Below are 25,019 nucleotides of genomic sequence, written 5' to 3' on the forward strand. Positions count from 1 at the left end.
GAGACGGGGGCCTTCGTGTGGTGCCAGACGTCACTGCACACTGCTGATGCTATTTGTACTCAGGAACTTCCACTAGACAAATTTTTGTCTACAAGATCCCGATTCCGCACCTATTTTTCGTAAGCAATAACAATGAGTAATAAATCACTAACGCTAGGGGAGACGCCTCAAAGAAATTTGCACACCAGAAAAGAGATTTGTTAATAGCGAGGTTCGCAGACTATGTCCTCCGTTTAAAGCCTGAGCAGCATTATCATCATGAGCTAACATATTCGTACGAGTCCATATACATAGATACAGGCATAGCAGTTGCAGAGGAATTCTGCATACTCAGTGTGAGCATTAAGTACATTATGGCGCATGGACTCAATGTAAGCTTTCAGCTAACCAGTAAAACGAAGATCGTTTCTTTGATAGATGATACATTGTTGCTTCTCGGGAATATTGCAAATAAAAACCTAACAAGCATTCAAAAATTGTAATCTAAACCATAATTTACAAATGACTTTTATTTTTAGAATACTTCGTGTACACAAACTGAATCGTGGCAGGGGAAATTTTGAATTAATCATTTCGAAGAGGATGCCGATAAACACTTCAGTACGAGTTTCTCCTTGGTGGTGTATCATGTAATTCCATTGTCAAGCAGCGCATTTGCTGACAATATGATATTTGAGGTGTTCTACCATTACTATCTGAAAGGAGTAGAGCTGCAACTGCAAATACAGTCAAGAGGCATTCTTGGTCTTCTGCAAACGTAGAAAGTGAACTTACCCAGTAGTCGCCCAGTTTATCTCTAAATAGCTTTGGAAATGTTCACGGGTGTGCACTCGCGCAAATGAATATGCTTCCGAAATAAGCAAATAAAAAGCTTTATCTTCGCGGAAGTTGCATTTTGTACGGATTCATACGCGAGGAGAAAAATATTCTACGGAAGTTGTAGACTTACGAGAACAGATTTTTCTCGACATTATTCCCGGCGGTGGTCAAATATCGTATGCCTCGAACGTTGTTCAACCTACTAAGTAACGAAACGTTATCTCTTCTATGGGAACACTGTATCTGAATGAGAAGGCGCCAGGCCTCTTTGATGACAATATGTCATCTTCTAAAACTTTTCTTTTGAGGAGTTGTTTACAGCTACAAGATGATGTAGATTTAATGCACTTTTGTACGTGACGTTTTGACTAATTCACAACTTTCGCGTGACATATTTTTTAGGAACATAAGGACCTTTATTGCATAAACAAGAAACAGACTGAAATATAGTCTCATTTCACTATAGCTGGAAGAGGTAACTGTAAACTAAAGAGAAATACTCGCGTAGTTATCTTTTGTTCCGTTCACTCCATTTCCACAGAATACTCCTCACACGCGTTGTTACCACAGTTCCACCCGTATTACCAGTAGGGACTAATTATGGCGCACAAACAGCCTGAAACTCGGCTGAGGGGACTGAATACACAGAAACGGAGACGCCGATGAATGTCCGACCGAGGGGGTGGCCGGCACCCACTGTAATCGAGCCTCTGGCGCTTGTCGTCACAGGGACTAATCACTAGTTTAGCACGGCGGAAATGTGGCCGCCTGCTCGACTGTCCGAGGTGGAAGCCGGTGTTGACTTAACCAAGCCACACTGACCAGGCCACCTAATTGGGTTTGGGTGCGTTTCTTTAGTCTAGGTAAACTTCGATTAGAGCGATAAATCGACGTTAAGTGCAGACGCCACGAACGTCGTGATTGTAATTAACTGTTCTCACAGGAATACTAAATTTGCTTACATTCTACAAAAGTGCCTTTAGTCCTAGCGATAAATGATATTGTTAAACGAAAAGTCGTCGTTACGGCCATATACACTACTGACCATTAAAATTGATACACCACGAAGATGACGTGCTACAGACGCGAAATTTAACCGACAGGAAGAAGATACTGTGATATGGAAATGATTAGCTTTTCAGAGCATTCATACAAGGCTGGCGCCGGTGGCGACACCTACAGCTTGCTGACACGAAGAAAGTTTCCAACCGATTTCTCATACACAAACAGCAGTTGACCGGCGTTGCCTGGTGAAACGTTGTTGTGATGCCTCGTGTAAGGCGGAGAAATACGTAACATTACGTTTCCGACATCGATAACGGTCGGATTGTAGCCTATCACGATTGTGGTTTATCGTATCGCGACATTGCTGCTCGGGTTGGTCGAGATTCAATGACTGTTAGCAGAATATGGAATCGGTGGATTCAGGAGGATAATACGGAACGCCGTGCTGGATCCCAACGGCCTCGTATCTCTAGCAGTCGAGATGACAGGCATCTTATCCGCATGGCTGTAACGAATCGTGCAGCCACGTCTCGATCCCTGAGTCAACAGATGGGGACGTTTGCAAGACAACAACCATCTGCACGAACAGTTCGACGACGTTTGCAGCAGCATGGACTATCAGCTCGGAGACCGCGGCTGCGGTTACCCATGACGCTGCATCACAGACAGGAGCGCCTGCGACGGTGTACTCGACGACGAACCTGGGTGCACGAATGGCAAAACGTCATTTTTTCGGATGAATCCAGATTCTGTTTACAGCATCGTGATGGTCGCATCCGTGTTTGGCGATATCGCGGTGAACGCACATTGGAACCTTGTATTCGTCATAGCCATACTGGCGTATCATCCGGCGTGATAGTATGGGGTGCCATTGGTTATACGTCTCAGTCACCTCTTGTTCGCACCTACGGCACTTTGAACTGTGGACTCTACATTTCGGATGTGTTACGAGCCGTGGATCTACCCTTCATTCGATCCCTGCGAAACCCTACATTTCAGCAGGATAATGCACGACCGCATGTTGCAGGTCCTGTATGGGCCTTTCTGGATACAGAAAATGTTCGACTGCTGCCCTGGCCAGCACATTCTCCAGATCTCTCACCAATTGAAAACGTCTGATCAATGGTGGCCGAGCAACTGGCTCGTCACAATCCGCCAGTCACTACTCTTGCTGAACTGTGGTATCGTGTTGAAGCTGCGTGGGCAGCTGTTCTTGTACACGCCATCCAAGCTCTGGTTGACTCAATGCCCAGATGTATCAAGGCCGTTATTACGGCCAAAAGTGGTTGTTCTGGGTATTGATTTCTCAGGATCTATGCACCCAAACTACGCGAAAATGTAATCACATGTCTGTTCTAGTATAATACCTGTTTATCATCTGCATTTCTTCTTGGTGTAGCAATTTTAATGGCCAGTCGTGTAGATAAGCGCTTCAAAAAAATGGTTCAAATGGCTCTGAGCACTATGGGACTCAACTGCTGTGGTCATTAGTCCCCTAGAACTTAGAACTACTTAAACCTAACTAACCTAAGGACATCACACACATCCATGCCCGAGGCAGGATTCGAACCTGCGACCGTAGCAGTCGCACGGTTCCGGACTGCTCGCCTAGAACCGCGAGACCACCGCGGCCGGCATAAGCGCTTCTCTGAAGTTGATTTTACGCTGGAAGGTTTATTGCAGTTCTATAAAAATTTGATCATATTCTCCTAATTTTAAATGTCTAACACATAGAAGAGCTAAGTTTAAAGACAATGAAGACTTTTTCTTGTTTAGAACTCTGTTTAAGGTAATTCTGGGAGATCTGGATGACAGGGTGAGACGGAAGAGTGGCGTATTACACACGCGCTGCTAGAGAGCAATTCCCGCTACTTGCGATGAATCTCTTTTGTGAACAAACGTGGTGCAAAAGTGTTGAAACCATTTTCGAGTTGGTTCTGGAGAAAAATTAAATTTTATATTCTGGTAAGCAGTAAAGTTCTATCGTGTAGTTACATCATTTTAGTGTTAAGGCCTAGTGTGCACAATTTTGATGCAATTTTTCTTTTACTACGAGCTCAAATAACGTGTACACATGAAACTAGCCTAAAATGACCAGCGAGTTCGCTACGTGCAGATAGAAGTCGGGGTGCTACATCTCATTCAGACAATCGGGAGAGATGGACCAGAGTTATTTGGGAGAGATGGATCACTGGTTTAAAGTGAGAGATATGGGGCACAGTTAAATTTAGCTTCAAGGGATGTGGAATAATCCCACTGAAGATGGCCGGATGTTCAGTACATGCCTGTTTGTCGAAATATGTGTCTGTGCCAACAAATGGAAGAGCACATTCTCACAAACGGGTCAACCAACCATTTCAAAGCACATCAAAAGACCTACCGGTTCCAAGCACATCAAAAGAGCAGTGTTATCAGCACAAGTCACACTCCTTCAATGACACAACTTCGGACTGCACTCCTACTAAACCTGAAACTTCCAACATTACGACCTCAAAACTGACTACTCCTCAGTCAACACAGACAAATCTTTTGGAATAAATATAACATGTTCCTTCTACTGATAAAACGATGAATTTTAAGAGGAAGGCAGCTACTGCATCCAGATAGCTAAACTCTGCTGAAAGTATTGAAAGTGTAAAGAAAAAGAGTGGTAAGAAAAGAAAAAAAGAAGCACTCCGTCTTCAGGCCACGAGTGGCCTACCGGGACCATCCGACCGCCGTGTCATCCTTCGTGGAGGATGCGGATAGGAGGGGCCTGGGGTCAGCACACCACTCTCCCGGTCGTTATGATGGTATTCTAGACCGAAGTCGCTACTAATCGGTCGAGTAGCTCCTCAATTGGCATCACGAGGCTGAGTGTACCACGAAAAATGGCAACAGCGCATGGCGGCCTGGATGGTCACCCATCCAAGTGCCGACCACACCCGACAGCGCTTAACTTCGGTGGTCTCACGGGAACCGGTGTAACCACTGCGGCAAGGCCGTTGCCTAAGAAAAGAGAGGAACGAGAAAAAAGGCACAAAAAGATCGCCAAAGGGAAGTACTAGTGAAGAGAAACAGATTGAAAAAGCTAAAAAACAAACATACCCCAAATAGCTCACAGTATCTACCAGATACAGACATTGTAGAAGATTACGTGAATAACAGTAATGAATGGGATGAAGATGAATATGGTAGGTGTGGTGAAATCTACTACGAAACTAACAAAATGAAGATTCAGTTCAGTGTGTTTCCTGTTCACGATGTTCACATGAATGTTGTCCAATAGTTGGTAAAATGTGTAACTGCTGTGGCAAGAAGAAGATCGGCAAACGCTTAAGCAAAACGAACAACTGATGAGAAACCCAACGTTCAATCCAGATTTATAATAAACTGACAAACTGTTTTGAACTAAAATATTTAATAGTATAATTCTTTATTCATTACAGCATATTCCAAGTAATTGTCTTTTTTCTTCAGGTATAGCCATTTTTATACGGTCCATCTCTCCCAGTGCACTGGTCGATTTCACTCATATACCTATGAATGAGGTGGATAACTCATGTATATTTTCATTTTATCATATCTCCCGTATTTTAAGTGGCAGTGCCTCAACAACATACTATACTAAAGTTTATATGGCACTCTATACGAACATGCTGCCAGAAGTCAATAAATGTTGAGAAACACCGAAATTTTATGATGTAGGAAGACAAGTTGCCTCACTCTCACGAACTTAACCTATTCCATAAGCCAGCTTTTAGCTTGGAACATGTAGTATGAAAGATATGGAAAAAAAGTTACAGACTAGTTCTGAAATATCCTTTTATTAAAAAACAGCGCTGTTTATGCATTTTTATTTGAAAGTAATCTTCCTGAATTATGATCACATTTCCATTCCCTTTCTCCAACCGTCGAAACACTCGCACCACTATCCTTTTTCTACTTCTTAATGTTCTCTTGAAATGGGACACTTTCTGATTTCCTTTAATTTTTGGAGGCAAAAAAGTCCCAAGGAACATATCGTGTGAATAGGGCACCGTAATGGCCGCTCGGGGCAAAAAGTAATTGCCAATTATGGTGTTGAGAGTGGATGCATTGCCACGATGAAGAATCAGCGATTGTCATGCCACAAATAGGACCTCTCTTTCCCCCAAAAGTTTCATCACATGAAGGCACAATCGACTTTATAACCTCCAGGTATATATTATTAAAGCATGGTTTCACGGAAGTGAAAAAAGAGCATTATCATTGTCTTGATGTTTGATTTTCATATTTTGTCCGTGGCTCATCTTTGTGTCTTCGCCTAATGGTTGCTCTTCGTCTCAGAATCGCCCACATGTATTCAGGTTCCTGGTGACCGCGTCTAAAAATTGTGTCCGCGCTCTTCAACCAGTCACGGGAAATGTACAAGAATTTTTTCTTGTGTTCGGCAGACAAGTTTTCGGGAACGGTCTTGACAAAACTTGGAAATCCTCTTGTATGGGAATGTGGCGCGCGGTCCTACCATTGACTATGGTGACTTCAGTAAATTCTCTGAGCCACGCGGGGTGGCCGCGTGGTCTTGGGCACGTTGCCACGGTCCGTGCGGCTTCCCCCGTCGGAGGTTCGAGTCCTCCCTCGGGCATGGGTGTGTGTGTCGTCCATAGCGTAAGTTAAAGTTAGGTTAAGTAGTGTGTAGGCTTAGGGAACGATGACTTAAGTAGTTTGGTCCCATAAGACCTTACCACAAATAAAATTCTCTGACAATAAGGCAGTGATCCTAGTTGTTAGCTTGTTCAGCCTGCGGCAGAGGCGAGATGATGTCGTTGCGTGTAGTAACGGGATGTAGTACCCTATCATCGTCCTCTACTGAGCTTCGCTCCGCTCTGCACTTCCTAAAACGACGATCTCTGCAGAAGTTGCCCCACACTACAATAACGAAACAAATACACAAAGAATTGAACTACATCCAATATGATGTTCAGTAGAGAACAGGGAACGGTCTCTTGGGCAACGAAGAAGCGCTGAGTTGCCGTTAAAAATCTTCCAGCGTTGTCATAGCGCTTAAAATACAGAGTGTCTACGTCGAAGTGCCCTATTTTCTGAGGCGGTTGAAAACTAGTAAATCTTTGTTTGTTTCAGGTCTGACTTGCCCGTAGAGGCCAGCAGACCCTAAAGTTGCGTAATTTTTGTTAACATCTGGATCGTTTTCTCTGTTGCATTGTTATCTATACAAGCGAAAACGGCCTTAGTTCAGGAGAAGGCACAAATTGTGCTTTGGTACACAGAGTTTAAATCCATTGTTATCGTGCAAAGGCAGTTTCGGTTTGTTTACAAGAAAGATGCACCAGCAGGGCACAAATAGTTTCTCGACATTGGCACCATTCTGATGCGGCATGCAAGGGGTCGCCGTGTCTCTGAAGAACCAGTTGGGAACGTCCGCTAAGCGTTCCAACGTGGTCAACGCTTCACGGCCAAGTGCAACTATTCATAATGCTCTCAAAAAGCTGTTGCGTCTGTATTCACGCAACGTGCAAATTTTACAAGCCATAGAGCCCGATGTCAAGCAAAGACAATATGGATTTACATGTGAAATGCTTAACCGAATAAACCGGAATACTACTTTCTTCGCCGGCCGCGGTGGTCTAGCGGTTCTAGGCGCGCAGTCCGGAACCGCGCGACTGCTACGGTCGCAGGTTCGAATCCTGCCTCGGGCATGGGTGTGTGTGATGTCCTTAGGTTAGTTAGGTTTAAGTAGTTCTAAGTTCTAGGGGACTGATGACCACAGATGTTAAGTCCCATAGTGCTCAGAGCCATTTGAACCATTTTTTGAACTACTTTCTTCTCAAGTGTAATGTTTTCTGACGAGGCCACATTCCATGCCTCTGTAACTGTGAATAAGCATAAAGTTCGCATCTGGGGCCATATTATCCACACAGTATCAGGAAATGGTGCGAGATAGCCCTAGAGTGAACGTTTGGTGTAGCGTCATGTGCGACAAGATAACGGGTGGATTCTTGTTTGCTGAGGAGGATGTAACAGGAACGACGTACACAGACATGAATACAGATGTTTGCCTTCCCCAAGCTAGAACTTGCAATCAAACCTTTGGTTTCAAGAGGATGGTGTTCCACCTCACTATTTATTGGATGTTTGGACAAGTCTGAAACGAACATTTCCAGGACGAGACGGACCCGTGAATTAGCCTCTACATTCTTCTGGCGCCATACCATTGGATTTCTTTCTCTGGGGCTACGTGAAGAACAGGGTATTCTCCATTGCAATGCGGGACATTCAAGACCTCCGTACTCGTCTTGTGTTGAGTCATCGGAATGCTGAATAGGGAGACCTTGTGAGCCGGAAAAAGAAGACATTTGAAGATCTTCATATCAGAGGTGATAAATGGTGTCAGATATAAGAACAACAAGAGAAGCTGAAGAATGGTCATATGAACTTTCACTGTATTCGCTCCAGAGCCAAAATGATGATGAATAAACTGATCTATATGAGTAGAGTTTTCATTTGTGTATAGAAATGTATAATGGAGCGTAAAACAACTCATTTAAAATTTCGTGCAAGTTAGCTAGGGCCTTGTCCCGTTGAATAGACCAGTTCTCGCCAGATCAGATCAGAAGTGAAGCAACGTCGGGCGTGGCCAATATTTGGGTGGGTAACCGTCTTCTTTACTCACGTGCTGTTGGCTGCTTTCCCTTTGCCTGGGGTGATGAGGTAAAGTTCCTGGGAATTACAAAAAGCGGGACATTATTCTTAATAAGGTTTGTGATTACCACAAACGGCAGTACATGCTGTGTAACGGGCTATCACGCTGGCCAGAAGGTTGGCAAGGAGTCGTTGTGTTAGGGCACTCTATTCCTCCACTAGCGCCGATGATAACTGCTGGATGGTAGGTTGGTGCATGTGGACTTGCTGCAGTACGCCTCACCAACGCACCCCTCACGTTCTCGCTGGGATTTAAGTTGAGGGAACGGCAGGCCACTCCATTCGCCGAACATTCTCTCGTTCCAAGAGCTCCTCCATTATGCTGTTCGATGCCGTGGCACATTGCCACGGATAAACATGAAGTCAGGGTCGAATGCACCCTTCAAAAGACGCACATGGGGAACGAGTAAAATGTCCTTATAATATTGTCACGTATAAGAAGGTATAATTAGATGAATGACGAACACTAACTTCACTGAACCAAGGTTTATTCAGTACTTGCACATACAAGAGGGCGGAGCGAACTGCCTCCAGCCAGAACACATACGGTATATATACAGTTACAGAACATTCCAGTACAACGATTCTTGACATTTGTGGTAACTTCTAGAATGTACTCGAGCCGAATATAGAAATTAAAATTTTACAGTTCAGGTAAGTTTTGAACTCACGACCTCGCCATGCAACACTATAGTATCATAACCACTACACCACGGTGACTGTGCTACTGAGCTTCTTCTGCGACAATATTCACTGGTGTACGTACCGTGTTCAAAGACTTGTAGATCAGTACACCCATGCAACTTTATGCTTCGCTACACCAGAACAGTGCGGGACCACCAAATGGATCAGGTTCGATAATGTTCCTGGGTTTGTTACGCCAAATGAGGGTACGCCTAGCAATGTCGAACATGATGCTTCTAGCATAGCAGCACGTTGTAGAGCACGCTGCCAGTAACCACCACACACCCACCCCTCCGCTCCGGAGCATGCAATGCCTTCCGTGGTAATCATAAACTCTGTTAATAACCACGACCGGTCTTTTTTAATGCCCAGGAGACCATCAGTGTAAGTATTGTCTCTGAATGAAAGTGTCATTTCTGTTCGTCTCATCGCGTATTTCTTTCAGTTACCTTCCGCACAATAGTGTAGAAGTGTTCCTATGTATGGTCCAAGTTTCATATTTCTTGGCAGTGACACTTCATGTGAAAGTCACTTTCCTCTTAAATTATGCACACTGTTACTGCGTAAAGTCAAGCGTCGGCACTCTTGTCGGGAACGACAAAGCAGAGAAGGCTGTGAGAAGGGGTCAGCCAATCGCACGCTGACCGACCTTCGTTCCAGGACGACAACGCTACAGCAGCGGCCCCTAGGTGAAGAGGACATAAGCACCGCCCCCGACTGGTGGCGGCCGACTTGTGTAGCAGCGTCTACGATAGCCACTTCGAGAGCAGTTCAGGAAAGACTTTTGTCAATTAGAGATCAGCAGTCACTGCAAAGACATTATTTCGTATGTCGCCCTTTGCTTGCGACACATATGTGTAGTTGCCAAAGTTAAGTATAGTAATTGTTCTTATTGCAATAAAATTCATTAAAACGAGTTGTTTGATTGTTTGTCTAGCGAACCGAGTAGCCATGATTCCTAGACACAACACACATAAGTGTATTTTCAAAATGGTTCAAATGGCTCTGAGCACTATGGGACTCAACTGCTGAGGTCATTAGTCCCCTAGAACTTAGAACTAGTTAAACCTAACTAACCTAAGGACATCACAAACATCCATGCCCGAGGCAGGATTCGAACCTGCAACCGTAGCGGTCTTGCGGTTCCAGACTGCAGCGCCTTTAACCGCACGGCCACTTCGGCCGGCTAAGTGTATTTTCGACAACATATCGAAGGTTTATTGTAGTCGTCATCATCTATAGGTGTATGAATCGGGTATATATTCGAAGTGAGAGTCTAATTGTCCTCTAATCTTTCAGATACTACATTATCTGCATCGGGCCAGTTATTCATTTATTCAAGTTGTTATGTATAACCCCTACCCATATCAACTCGCAGCAACTATCAATAGGTATTTTAATTTCACTAAAATATAAATTAATTCTCACAGAAACAAACACGTCAGCGTCATTTGTGAACACTGTGAGGTCTTTAGCAGAAACTGCGGCTGAAATTATCACCGCCTTTAGCCAGTTTTCAGTATCTATACCGATCTCGGCTTTAGTGCATTCTGTTACCGCTTGGAGCTCTGGTTCTTACTCAACACAGTTACAATAATTTACTGCATAAAACGCATATCTGAACCATCAGCTACTTTTATTTTGAACGCAAATATGTACCGGGTTCGCGGATAGACCGAAACCGGTAGATAGATGGGTTTAAAATAAAAGCAGCTGGCGGTGCAAATATGGATTTTATACATTACTTAACGGCTGTTGACAGTAATCTTCCAAAAATGTTTAAAACAATAATTTATAAATGCAATATCGATGATTTCCAGATTTATCCTTATCCTGTGTTTGACCTGCACCCCTCGAGATTCAACCTCAGTTTGTACTCTTCCGATATCCTCTAACTTAAAAAACCGACCAGTCCGCTCCAGACAGCTCTCACTGCCCGTGTGGTCACCTGCAGTGTGTAATGAACCTCTAAGTGCCCTGTCCGTAACATTGCGTTGCCTTTAATGTTTGAAAGAATGCAATGCCCGTAATATTACGGGCACACCATCTTATTGAAGACTGCCACAATCGTAAAACTGCGGCTACGGTACTCCAAATTAAGATGTTGAGTCCGAAATATTACGGGAGCGGCGCTCTTTCTGACACTGAAGACAGAATATTATTACGGGAATAGCACTCAGAGTGTTAACTGGATCCCCAGACCTCGCCATCCTATCGTTCAAGTCAAGGAATCTACAGCCTACACGTTTGCAGAACCGTCTGAGACACTCGGCCCTGTATCAAGAGTCCACAGTCTGTCGTATCAACGATTCTACAGATGGTGAGCTCCGCCTTCATCTTACGGGCAAAACTGGCTGTCTTTACTGCTAAAGATAGCAACTGGAAGCCAGAGACAATCTCTTCCCATCCAAAACGGTACACCTCGTTAGTACCGATATGACCCACCACCCACCACCTGTAGCAGGCTGTACCCAGTGATCTTCATGACATCTTTGATGACTCCGCCCCCCCCCCCCACCCAAGTATGCACACAGAGGGAACACTAGACTTCTCCTCATTGGCAGTCATATCCCTAAATCCCTAAGCAGCTCCATTACGTGGTCCAAGTCTCGTGTTGCTTGGCAGTGACACATAACGCAAAAGTTACTTTCGCTCTTAAGCTTTACACACAAGTGTACATCTTTAAATCCTGTAGTGGGTATAAAAAACATCGGAAGCTGAACTAAATGCTTGCTACGAAAATTATTTCGAAGTTAGTTCAGGATTTTCAGGATCCTACATGAAGTATAAAAGTTTGTGATAACGTACTATATTTCTGCACCAACAGAGTGTGTCGGGACGAATGCAGTGATTAGGTTCCAGAAGTTCATTGTGGCAAGACTGAATACCGTAACATCTAAATCCACCAAAACATAAACGTAAAATTTTTCTATTGAAAAAGTAGATAAAATTTTGCTTGACGCCGTCCTAAGAGACAATCTCCATTCCTTCCACACTTACCTTGCAAGTGTCGACCAAATGTAGCTTCAGTTCAAGGAAATTGTGTTGACGGCAATCGAGAGGTTTATACTAAACAAAGTAATAGCAGACGGAACAGATCCACGTAGAGCACCAATCACGTTAGAGCACTGTTGCAGTAGCAACTAAAAACAACTCAAGGTTTATAACAATGAAAGATCTCCGTGAGTGGCTAAGTTTCACAGAAGTTCGAAATTTAGTGCGGATTTCAATGCCAGATTCTTTCAGTAGTTTACACAATGAAACTCTGGTAGGAAATCCAAAGAGATTCTGGTCATACGCAAAGTACACTAATGGCAAGACATAGTCAACTCCTTCACTGCCCCCGAGCGGTGGTAATGTTACCGATGATAATGCCACTAAAGCGGTTTATTGAACAGTGTTTTCTGATATTCTTTCACCAGTTAGTAACTGACAAGAAGTCACCGAGTGAAACAGAAGTGATATATGGCGTTCCCCATGAAGTGTTACAGGCCCTCTGCCGTTCCTAATCACTGTAAACGATTTAGGAGATAATCTCAGTAGTCCTTTTACACCGATGATGCTGCTTTTTTCGTCTTGTGAAATCATCAGAAAGTCAAATCAAATTACAAAATTGTCACCCATACAAGTGTTACCCAAAGCTGACAGCGCATAACCTTTGGTGATCCGACGGGAACTGATTTACCACTGCGGAAAGACCGTTGGCTTTTATCGGTAGTATACATACTATATTCAACAAATCTGCTAAAGAGACCGTCTAAACTACATTTACATGTTTTCTTCTAGATTGATGCCGCGCAGTGTGAGATCCTTACCATCTACAACTGACGGAGAACATTAAGAAAGTTCAAAGAACGGCAGCTCCTTTTGTATTATCGTGAAAGAGAGTGGGATACATCACGGATATGATGCGCGAGTTGAGGTGGCAATCATAAAGCCAAAGACTTCTTCCGCTGCGGCAAGATTTGTTTACTAAATTTCAATCACCATATTTCTCCTCACAGTACGAAAATCTATAGCTGAGTCCGACCCACATGGGGAGAAATGATCAAATGTAATAAAATAAGAGAAACCAAAGCTAGCACGGTAATACTTGCGCAATTGTTTTCTCAAGTGCTATTGGAGAGTGGAACGGTCAAGAAATAGTCCGAATGTAACCTTTTGCTAAGCACTGCAGAGTAGTCATGTAGATAAAAAGTAGTGCTTTCGGACGAGTTCGTCTTCAACCTGTTCTGCAACGATGGCTCCATACGTGCAACACTTAGCTGTGGAGACAGTACTCTAGTAGCCTACATTGTGGAGAGACATTCCAGGCAAATGTTGAGAATGGTAGTGAAAATGGTGTATAACATACTAGCTCCACTCACACATATTGTTGGCAATTTGAAGAGCAACAGATACATCAGAGCCCAACACAGTGCCCTTCCTCCATGAAATCCATATGTACACTACTGGCCATTAAAATTGCTACACCACGAAGATGACGTGCTCCAGACGCGAAATTTAACCGACAGGAAGATGCTGTGATATGCAAATGATTAGCTTTTCAGAGCATTCACACAAGGTTGGCGCCGGTGGTGACACCTACAACGTGCTGACATAAGGAAAGTTTCCAACTGATTTCTCATACACGAACAGCAATTGACCGGCGTTGCCTGGTGAAACGTTGTTGTGATTCCTCGTGTAAGGAGGAGAAATGCGTACCATCACGTTTCCGACTTTGATAAAGATCGGATTGTAGCCTATCGCGATTGCGTTTTATCGTATCCCGACATAGCTGCTCGCGTTGGTCGAGATCCAATGACTGTTAGCAGAATATGGAATCGGTGGGTTCAGGAGGGTAATACGGAACGCCGTGATGGATCCCAACGGCCTCGTATCACTAGCAGTCGAGATGACAGGCATCTTATCCGCATGGCTGTAACGGATCGTGCAGCCACGTCTCGATCCCTGAGTCAACAGATGGGAACGTTTGCAAGACAACGACCATCTGCACGAACAGTTCGACGACGTTTGCAGCACCATGGACTATCAGCTCGAAGACCATGGTTGCGGTTACCCTTGACGCTGCATCGCAGACAGGAGCGCCTGCGATGGTGTACTCAACGACGATCCTGGGTGCAGGAATGGCAAAACGTCATTTTTTCGGATAAATCCAGGTTCTGTTTACAGCATCGTGATGGTCGCATCCGTGTTTGACGACATCGCTATGAACGCACATTGGAAGGGTGTATTCGTCATCGCCATACTGGCTATCACCCGGCGCGATAGTATGGGGTGCTGTTGGTTACACGTCTAGGTCACCTCTTGTTCGCATTGACGGCACTTTGAACAGTGGACGTTACATTTCAGATGTGTTACGACCCATGGCTCTACCCTTCATTCGATCCCTGCGAAACCCTACATTTCAGCAGGATAATGCACGACCGCATGTTGCAGGTCCTGTACGGGCCTTTCTGGATACAGAAAATGTTCGACTGCTGCCCTGGCCCGCACATTCTCCAGATCTCTCACCAACTGAAAACGTCTGGTCAATGGTGGCCGAGCACCTGGCTAGTCACAATCCGCCAGTCACTACTCTTGATGAACTGTGGTATCGTGTTGAAGCTGCATGGGCAGCTGTACGTGTACACGCCTTCCAAGCTCTGTTCGACTCAATGCCCAGGCGTATCAAGGCCGTTATTACGGCCATAGGTGGTTGTTCTGGCTACTGATTTCTCAGGATCTATGCACCCAAACTGCGTGAAAATGTAATCACATGTCAGTTCTAGTATAATATATTTCTCCAATGAAAACCCGTTTATCATCTGCATTTCTTCTTGGTGTAGCAATTTTAATGGCCAGAAGTGTAGTACTTCAGAAAGACAGCTTCTGTTCATGTCCGAGCGTTAAATAAACAGGACATGCCTTACTCCAGTTTAACTTCAAGTAAGAGTAAAACAGGCAATGTATCATATATACGTATGTACGATAGCCTGAGGGAAGCATAGTGTACTGGTGTTACGTAGACAAGAAAAACCTCAGCATAAATGAGCCGAAGTATGTTCATCTCCTAAAAGCTGAATCTCTTGACAGCTTCTCATCTACTGGTAAGCACACGAAAATTTTCTCGTGCCAACTCTGTGAGCGTAAGGACGACTCCATTTACGTTAAAAATAAGAACCGGGAAATTAGTTTCTCCTCAGAAGGTTAAAGGTCGATCGAGCCATCCTCCCTCTCCCCTATTACTTTTAGCTATTCCCAGCAGGCGAGCAAGATAAGGATCACCCTCTATCTAACACAAGCGCCTACGAGCCTTGTTGCTTCTGGAACTTGTAATTAGATGTTACTGACGAAGTATTGTAGTTAGAAAGCAAAGAACTTTGGAATAAAACTTTGAGACTGTAATTTATATTACGAGACCCCTCTCTTCTAGCAGTTCCTTTTTCTTATTGGTTTAAATCTCCGTCGTAATTGATGCCTCTAGCAAGGAAGCCCTTTCGAACAATTTCGAAATACACAACTGCCTTAGAAGATATATATTTGTGACACTTGTGCTCAAGAAACTAACTAAACAGAAAGCTGAATTTTCACATAAGGTAAAATGAGATCTCTGTAAATGCGATATGTTTCCTGTTTGGATCATCCTAGTGCTTTGAAGCACTACTTTACAGTAGTGTTTTATATATATTTAAGATAGATCAGCCTCCTGAAGCACTTAGTAACATTTCCCTGTAACAGTTTTCATACGAAGTACATTTACAATTGTGCTTTATGTACTTTTTTCACATGATACAGGTGCATTTCTTTAATGGTCAGATTAATGGTAAATACGATGTTAACATAAAGATACGTTCGCGATCCATCACCGTACTAATTCTGACAAACCAAGAGTCATAAAAGCACTGAATTGTTGTCAACAATATAGCACACTATAGGACATAGTATTATTAGAACTTGTTTGCTCGTTCCGACTAGTAAACTGGATCGCCTACCGAGCATGGGAGCATAGTTTGTTGTGGAATCGGAACCACGGCTGAGGTTGCCGTGTTTCTCTAATGTAAAGCATTCCTAGAGGTAGAAATCAACCTACCTCTGCTTTTATAATCCTTCGTACAACGTTTCGTTGTAGTCTGCAGTCCTAAAACTGATTTGATGTTGCTCCACGCGCTAGCATGTTCTGTGCAAGTCTGTTTATGTCTTAGGAACTACTGCACCCTATATTTATTTGAACCTTCTAACTGTAGTCAGGCCTTGGTCTCACTCTACCATTTCTATCCCCGACACTTTCTTTCAGCACCAAATTAACGATTTATTGAGGCCTCAGGTATTGTCCTACCAGTGCTCATCTGTAAAAACATATTTTCGAAACTTTATTTCTCGTCCTGTCATAAATGTTTCTCGACTACGTTTCTGTTCCGTATAAGGCTGCGCTCCAGACAAATACTTTTAGAAAATACTTCTTAACATTTAAATTTATATTCTGTGTCAACAAATTTCTCGTTTTCAGTATGCACTTTATATCCTCTCTACTTGGATTATCGTCGATTATTTTGTTGGTCAAATAGGAAAACTCAACATCTACTATTAATATCTCATGGTGTCATCTAACTCCCTCAGCGTAACCTGATTTAACTCGACTACAGTCCATTACCCTTGTGTCAATTTTGTTAACATTCATCTAGCAACCTGATTTTACACAGTGTTCAAGCTTCTCTTCATTTCTCCTGATAACGTGGCTAGACGAGACGACCTTTCTTTGGCTAACACGGTATAACAAAGTTATCGAATCTGCAGCTGTTACAGGAACAAAGATTTTTTCACGTCGTGATATTTGTAACACTGTACTCAAGCAACAGATCCAAAAGATATCCATTTTTCGCACCCACGAGACAATAACGACAGCTTTTGATAAAATAAAAAACTGCCCGTTGTAGGCATTAAATTTTTCTTTTATTTGTTGTGATACTGGCCAATTTCGAACAAGGCGTCATTATTAAGTTCCTATAAAAAAATAATCTACAGAACATGTTTAACAGTCAAAGGGTCGTGAAGTACGATAAAGCACAAAGTAGTAATTTCTGAAAAAGGTTCAGTCTATTACTTACGTATGCAGTAACATTGTGTACCATTGTCTTTGACATAAATCAAAACAGCTAATTATGACTTCAATCTGTACGTCTGTATGTATGGCAAAAAGGCATTTCTGAAGAAGAGAAATCTGGTAACATCGAATATAGATTTAAGTGTTAGGAAGTCTTTTCTGAAGGTATTTGGAGTGTAGGCATGTATGGAAGTGAAACATGGACGACAAACAGTTTAGATAAAAAGGGATTAAAAGCTTTCGAAATGTGGTGCAACGGAAGAATTCTGATGATTATATGGGTTGATCACGTAACTAATGAGGAAGTACAGAATAGAATTGGGGAGACAAGAGATTTGTGGCACAGCTTGACCAAAAGAAGGGATCGGTTGATAGAACACATTGTGAGACATCAAGGGATCACCAATTTAATACTTGAGGGATGTGTCGGGGGTAAAAATCCTAGAGGGGGACCAAGAAATGAATACAGTAAGCAGATTCAGAAAAATGTAGGTTGCAGTAGTTACTCGTAGGTGAAGAGGCGCACACAGTATATAGTAGCATGAAGAGATGCATCAATCCAGTCTTCGGATAGAAGACCACAACAACAATAACAACTCATATGTTGATATAATTGTGTGTTATTTGAAGTTCGCGCATGATACAATGTGGTTCTTTAGCATGATTGTTAAATTCGCCCTCAAGTTATACCGTACGTGGATTTTCCACACATTCTGCTATATTTTCCATCACATTCGATACAGAGCACGCAAACACTGAAGTTTGGCTGCGCATGTGGACTGAGAAATTTATTTGCTTGTTACATCTTATGCAAAATGATGCATAATTTTGCTGCATATGTAAGTAATGGACGTTACTTTATGGTGAAATTACGACTTCGTCATTTATTTGGTTTTTGATATACTTACACAAGTAACGTACTTCATTCTCCTGTAGTTGATAGTTTTATAGGTGCGCGCTAATGATGCCTTAGTCGAAATAGGCCAACAGCACAAGAAATAAAAGATGAAATTGTAGTCTACAACAGACAATGCTTTCATTTATGAAATATATCAAGCTTGTGGAATCACACAAAACTAATATTATCAGCAACGATAGTGGTAAAACTTTCACAACGTGTGATTTTGTTTCTTTTTTTAATGGTGTATCTTTCCAGATCTTTGTTAATTTGTTTATTGCCATTCCTCGAAGGGAGATCCTCTTCTCTAAGCATTTGTTAATGAATGTAACCACACATAGACATCGTAAAGTCGCAAATATTCTCAAATATCTTATGAACTTAATTTCATTTTCTTCGATAAATTATCGAGATATTTTACCGTTTCTGATCCTGGCGTGGTGCAAGTTTTTCGCGTGGTACAAATTCCAAGTACCAGCTAAGATACCTCGGCAATAACTTGCTCCAAATTTATCAAAGGTAATTAAATCGCTATTCGTTCACACACGACACCAGGGGCGATCATTTCCTCTCATCGGCATAACCTTAGTTTATGTTTGCGATTTTTGACCAATAAATTCAATATGGTATCTCTGCATGTATGTAAAAACTAAAGGCAGACTGCAGGTTCATGTGACTGCAGCTGGCATGCTCGGGTAAGCTGACTGGCAGAGATCCAGGTTTGAGACCTATCCCGATACCCAGCTGTAACCTGTCACAAGCATTCAAAAGCTGAAAATCGCATCGGTCGTTTTCGATTATATTTTTAAAAATCAAATTCGTGTAAAGTTTTTTCAGTGTTCTGTGAGCCACTTCCACGTTCCAGTGATTTATCTCCACTGGCTACTTATCCAGTGTTTGTATTATATTTTTCTGGTATTCAGACGGTCTAGAAGGGGATCCAGTTAACCTAATGACACCAATGAAATTAGCAGTGAAACCGACATGCTAGCCGTTAAAGAAGTGTCCATGAAAATGCTTACACCAGAATGGGATTGACAAAATAGTTATTTATTTAATGGTGGTCTCCAAATGGAAAGTTTGTACTAAATATTTGTGATTTTTACAGCTATTTCGTATATTATGCCATTACTAGAGGAAACGAGGAGAGTATTCACACTTACACATTACTCAGATGTTACTTACAATCTCTTTATCGTAACGATACCATAACTGAAAAAAAAAATGATGTTACACGCTGTGTACTTCTGTTGATGCATCTTTATAGCATGTAATATTGTTACAGGATTAAAAACTAGCTAACATTTTGACCAGGCTCAGGAAAGTGCGTTGGCGATGGGTCACCCGTTGGGCCACTGCTTTAAAGCGGCATTGAATGGCGACATGTGACTGGGCGCGGTAATTACAACTTTCTCTCGCTCATCTGTCTCAACCTTTGCAATCGGAGTTACTACTTGTTCTCCATGAAACTTCTTGGGGTCTTCCTGAGGCTGAGTACACCACCTGTCAGAACTCCCATCAAGCCATCATGAAAAAAATAATGAAAAGCATGTGGGAACTAACCGGCGGTTTGTGAGTGTGTGTGTGTATTTTTTTTTTATTTATTGGCCTTTGGCTTAAACCATTTAACCAGAGGAGTGAGTAACTGCAGATTTGGCGTACAGTATCATTTATACAGCACAGGCATTAGAAATTACATTAATTCCACGTAAGCTTCGTGATGCACTGTGTAGATTCACACATTCAGCACAGTAATACTGACACGGTCCATTTTGGTCAGGTGCGTCACAGATGTAGGTTGAGGAATTCCTGCTCTGATCAAGGTCTTAAGAAACTTGCGATGTTGTCTGTCATAGCGTGAACGTTCTACTATCACATGGTTGAGATCTACAATCTCAGTTCAGTGGACTTCGCAGTATGTAGATGGTTGAATTTTCATCCTATTAAGATTTGAAGGATAACAGCCGTAACTCAGCTGGATGCGTGTTATATTAGTGGTATGACGTCTATGTAGCTTGGTGTGGGACAACAGGGTTTTTCGCGGAATACTCGGCTGTATTGCGGCGTAATGTCTTCCTCTGGACTGTTGTGGGATCTCCCACGTCTGTGATCATTCTTGAGGAACCTTTTCCTTTAAGCCAGCAACAAAATATGTGTGTGTAAGGCAAATGTAGTAATTTAGCCATCAGTCACTTTGTTTCGCCAGGTGGTCTGCCATCTCGTTACATGAGATACCAGACTCCCTTGAGCCGCAATAACTGTGTTGGTTCCATCTAGCTCACCAATTATTTACAGAGGGACTATGATATACCATCTTAAATAACTGTGGAAGTGGTGGGCTATATTAAATAGATAATTGAACATACCAACAAATAATAGAGGATAAGTGTTACTTTGAGTTCCAAGATAAGCTATAATTCTTATACTACAATATTGAGGATGTGCTTGTTGTTACCTCCATTAAATTCTGCAATATATGATAAGGCAACTTGGGTTTTTACTCTCTCAAGCAAACAATATTTAAAGACAGTATCGGACAACACTCATTTCATCAACGGGTGTAGATAAATATCCCGTATGACTGTCTGCGATCAAATTTAATTTCTGAGTTAACAGTCTCTTTCCACTATTACCTTACCTTCATATTCCCATGTTTATCAGCTTTTTTGTTCCACCGAGGGATAAGACATTCTGTTAACTGGCATTTGCTTTCCTCTTGGCCTGTGGTAGTGACTGATACGACAAAAAGCATCACCCTTTACGGTATCGAAATTTCCGTCTGTTACTTCCAGTCTGGTGCGAATAAAATAGGAAGCGCCGTCTGCGAGAACGGCAGGTGCTGACGAACCGCGACTGGCATTAATTTCCGGCAGCGCGAGTGGGCGGCCGTCCTTCCCACGCTGGCAAAAATAGGCAGCCGCAGGCCGCGCGCGTCTTCTTGCGACACACGCCGTCACCGCCAGTGGCTGCAGGACTGCTTTGCGATGCGAGCAACGCCATAATCGTGGAAGCTTCGGCCACTGCGTCGACATGGGCGTTTTCTGTGTCATAGGAGCGACCAACTTTGTGTCTGTGTGTATGTGTGTGATACAGAGTTATCCACAATACCTCCGGAGCTTCAGAAGACGACTGCGCGACAACTAGAAGACATGCAAGTATATGATGCGCATCAGCCGATAGAGGCCCTATCCAAGTCTTGATTCGTAATACGCGTTCTGGAGTAGTTCATCTAGGGCAGTGGCTCTCAACCTCCGGCTGATTATCCGACCGACGGGTTATATGACATATTTTGAGGGATGAAAAGGGAAGAGCTCGATTGTGTTTCTGTCACGAAATTAAATGAAGATAACTAAACTACGATTACATAAGTTACTAATAATGGAAATAACAACTCTGCTGAACACTCGGAATATTGTTATTAATTACATTTTTATTTCATATACTATTGCTAATATGTGACATAGTATGGTGGAGGTTACAGCTTATGAAACTAATGTATCAACAACATCTTTCTCAGATACAAATGAAATGATCGTCTGGCACTGATGGCCGGGAGTCTCCACCTGGGGAAGTTCGCCCGCCGAATGACAGGTTCTTTCAGTTGGGTGACTTGCGTGACGATAATGATGAAATGATTGTGAGGACAACATAACACCCAATAACCGAGCGGAGTATCTCCGACCCGACGGAGAACCGAACCCGGGCCCATATCACGGCATTTAGTCGCTTTAACCACTCGGCTAAGTGGCCGGACTTCGTCACGTAGTCCACCCACCATACAAATACATTTTACCTAATACCACGCATCTGAAGACTTGTTTTATGCTGCTCTCCATGTTACTTTATCTTCTCCCAGCTTTTTCATCTCCGAATAACTACCACAACCTACATACTTTCAAATCTGCTTACTGTATTCATCTCTTGGTCTCGCTCTACGATTTTTGTGTGTTCCTAGAACCACTCTGTAGCAATTCGGGACTTGTGGGCTGTCGCATTGTCCTGTTGGAATGGTCCAAGTCCGTCGGAATTCGGAATGGGCATGAATGGATGCCTACGTATGTTTCACCTGTCAGAGTCGTATCTAGACGAATCAGAGGTCCCATATCACTCCAGCTACACACGCCTCACACCATTACACAGCCTCCAACAGCTTGAACAGTCCCCTGTTGACCTGCACGGTCCACGGATTCATGAGGCTGTCTCCATACCCGTACACGTTCATCCGCTCGATACAATTTAAAACGAGATTCGTCTGACCAGGCAACATGTTTCCAGTCATCAACAGTTCAATATCGCAGTTGACGGGCCCAGGCGAGGCGTAAAGCTTTTCGTCGTGCAGTCATCAAGGGTACAAGAGTGGGCCTTCGGCTCCGAAAGCCCATATCGATGATGCTTCGTTGAATGGTACGCACGCTGACACTTGTTGATGGTCCAGCATTTGCTTCAGTGGTGCACTTCTGTCACGTTGAACGATTCTCTTCAGTCGTCGTTGGCCCCGTTCTTGCAGGATCTTTTTTCAGCCGCAGCAATGTCGGAGATGTTATGTTTTACCGGATTCCTGATGTACACGGTACAGTCGTGAAATGGTCGTACAGGAAAATCCCCACTTCATCGCTACCTCGAAGATTATGTGTCCCATCGCTCGTGCGCCGACTGCAACACCATGTTTAAACTCACTTAAATCTTGATAACCTGCCATTGTAGCAGCAGTAACCGATCTAACAACTACGTCACACACTTGTTACCTTATACAGGCGTTGCCGACGGCAACACCGTATTCTGCCTGAATACGCATGCCAATAGCAGTTTCTTTGGCGCTTCAGTGTAATTGACAGCACATCACAACTTTAAGTACTTTGCCGTAGGGCCTAAACAGTATTATTATTGTTAGTGGCAGCGATCATACAGAAAGCATTGGCAACCTAGTCTTCCAATTTCTGCTACTTCGGAAGTAAGGAGTGCAGTAGTTAAAATATTTACGAACAGTATGTACGGTACACACATTTTAAATTTGTTGATTTTAAATGGAGGTACAGAATTTGAGCGAAGTAAGTGTTGCTAAGGATAGGAGTGGTGTAGAGGAAGCATTATTTGTAACAAGTATCTACCATCAATGTAGATAGTTAGCTTTCTAATCTGAGAAGGAATTTTGGATAGCACTAGCGAACAACTGAGAAGAGCTTCATTATTTCAGAAAAGAAAGGTCGTTAGAAATAATCAGTATTAATTGTCTAATTTCCTCGTTAGTTTTTGATTTAATATAATATCTGTAAAAACTGAATGTCATCTATCTTTCGTCATACTAGCTAATATCTGATAGCACTTTGAAGCAATGGCCCCAGCAAGGTTACGAAGCACGGCAATATAGATAGGTGTTTGAGAACACGCAGTCACACCATCGGTTCCGCAACGTGACATGGAATTAGTTCGCGCCTGCTGATAAGCAACACAATTAATAGATTTCTAAAATGGGCTGCCGTAGCTCATTTCCAGGCAAATCGCGTTAGCGACTTCAATTAATGGCATGCACGTATTGATACGTTTTCCATGTAATAAACGGCGCATATATTGAAAACCTGTACTGTGAGCTAAAACTCGCAGAGATGCTTTGCTATGTGTGTTTATTTTCTGTATGTCTTGTAGTTTTCTAGCAGTCAGCCACAGATATACTTCAGAATAACAATACACGTCAAGGTAGAAAAAGGACAAAACGAAGAAATTATTCTAATGGGACGGAAATCGGTAGGTGTGATGTAAATGTAGACACAAACAAATGATTAAAACTTCAGAAAAACTAGACGATTTATTCAAGAGAAGACGTTTCACAATTTCAGCAAGTCAATAGCGTGCCGGCCGTTGTGGCCGAGCGGTTCCAGGCGCTTCAGTCCGGAACCGCGCTGCTGCTGCTGTCGCAGGTTCGAATCCTGCCTCGGGCATGGATGTGTGTGATGTCCTCAGGTTAGTTAGGTTTAAGTAGTTCTAAGTCTAGGGGACTGATGACCTCAGATGTTAAGTCCCATAGTGCTTAGAGCCATTTGAATTTTCAATAGCGAGTTCGTCCACTTCTGGCCCTTACGCAAGCAGTTATTCGGTTTTGCATTGTTTGGTAGAGTTGTTGGACGTCCTCCTGAGGGATCTCGTGCAGAATTCTCTCAAATTTGGGCGTTATATCACCAAAATCCCGGGATGGTTGGAGGGCCCTGTCCAAAATGCTCCAAACGTTCTCACTTGGGGAGAGGTTCGGCGATCTTGTTGTACAAGGTAGTATTTGACAAGCATGAAGACAAATAGTAGAAACTCTCGCCGTGTGTGGGCGGCCATTATCGTGAAGAGATATAAGTCCTGGGTGGCTTGTCATGAAGGGCAACAGAACGGGACGTAGAATATCGTCGACGTACCGCTGTGCTGTGTGGATGCCGGGCACGACATCCAAGGGGGATATGCTATGAAAAGAAATGGCACCTCAGACCATCACTCGTAATTGTCAGGCCGTATGATGGGCCATAGTCAGATTGGTATCCCACCACTGTCCAAAGCATCTCCAGACACGTTATGATGGTGATCGGGGCTCACGTCGCAGTGGGACTAATCTGTGAAGACAATCCTATTCCAGTCAATGAGATTCCAGGCCGAAGATGCGTCTGGAGACGCCCCTCCAAGCAGGCGCTGGAACAGCAGTGTGGCGGCACTCACCTGTTGGGTGTCGAAGGAGTTGCTGGCCCACAGGCAGCCATGACTCCGTCAAGGGTTGTCTCTCTACAGAAACGTTTTTAAAGTGCTCAAGAAAGGTGTGCTGGCATCACCAACTGTGATGCTGAACTTGGTGGTGTTAGAGGGACACTCTGCCTT

At 43.2% G+C, this 25,019-nt stretch overlaps 1 protein-coding gene and 1 pseudogene across 1 annotated transcript in view; one reads left to right on the forward strand and one right to left on the reverse strand.

Annotated features, from left to right (window-relative positions):
• LOC126249395 (potassium voltage-gated channel protein Shal) overlaps positions 1–25,019 on the forward strand; it is an 839,759-nt gene that overhangs the window by 276,677 nt on the left and 538,063 nt on the right. The gene's annotated exons all lie outside the window — the stretch shown is intronic.
• On the reverse strand, positions 4,696–4,813 carry LOC126250570 (5S ribosomal RNA; annotated as a pseudogene).

Source organism: Schistocerca nitens, chromosome 3 (assembly GCF_023898315.1).
Source record: "Schistocerca nitens isolate TAMUIC-IGC-003100 chromosome 3, iqSchNite1.1, whole genome shotgun sequence".
NCBI lineage: Eukaryota > Metazoa > Arthropoda > Insecta > Orthoptera > Acrididae > Schistocerca > Schistocerca nitens.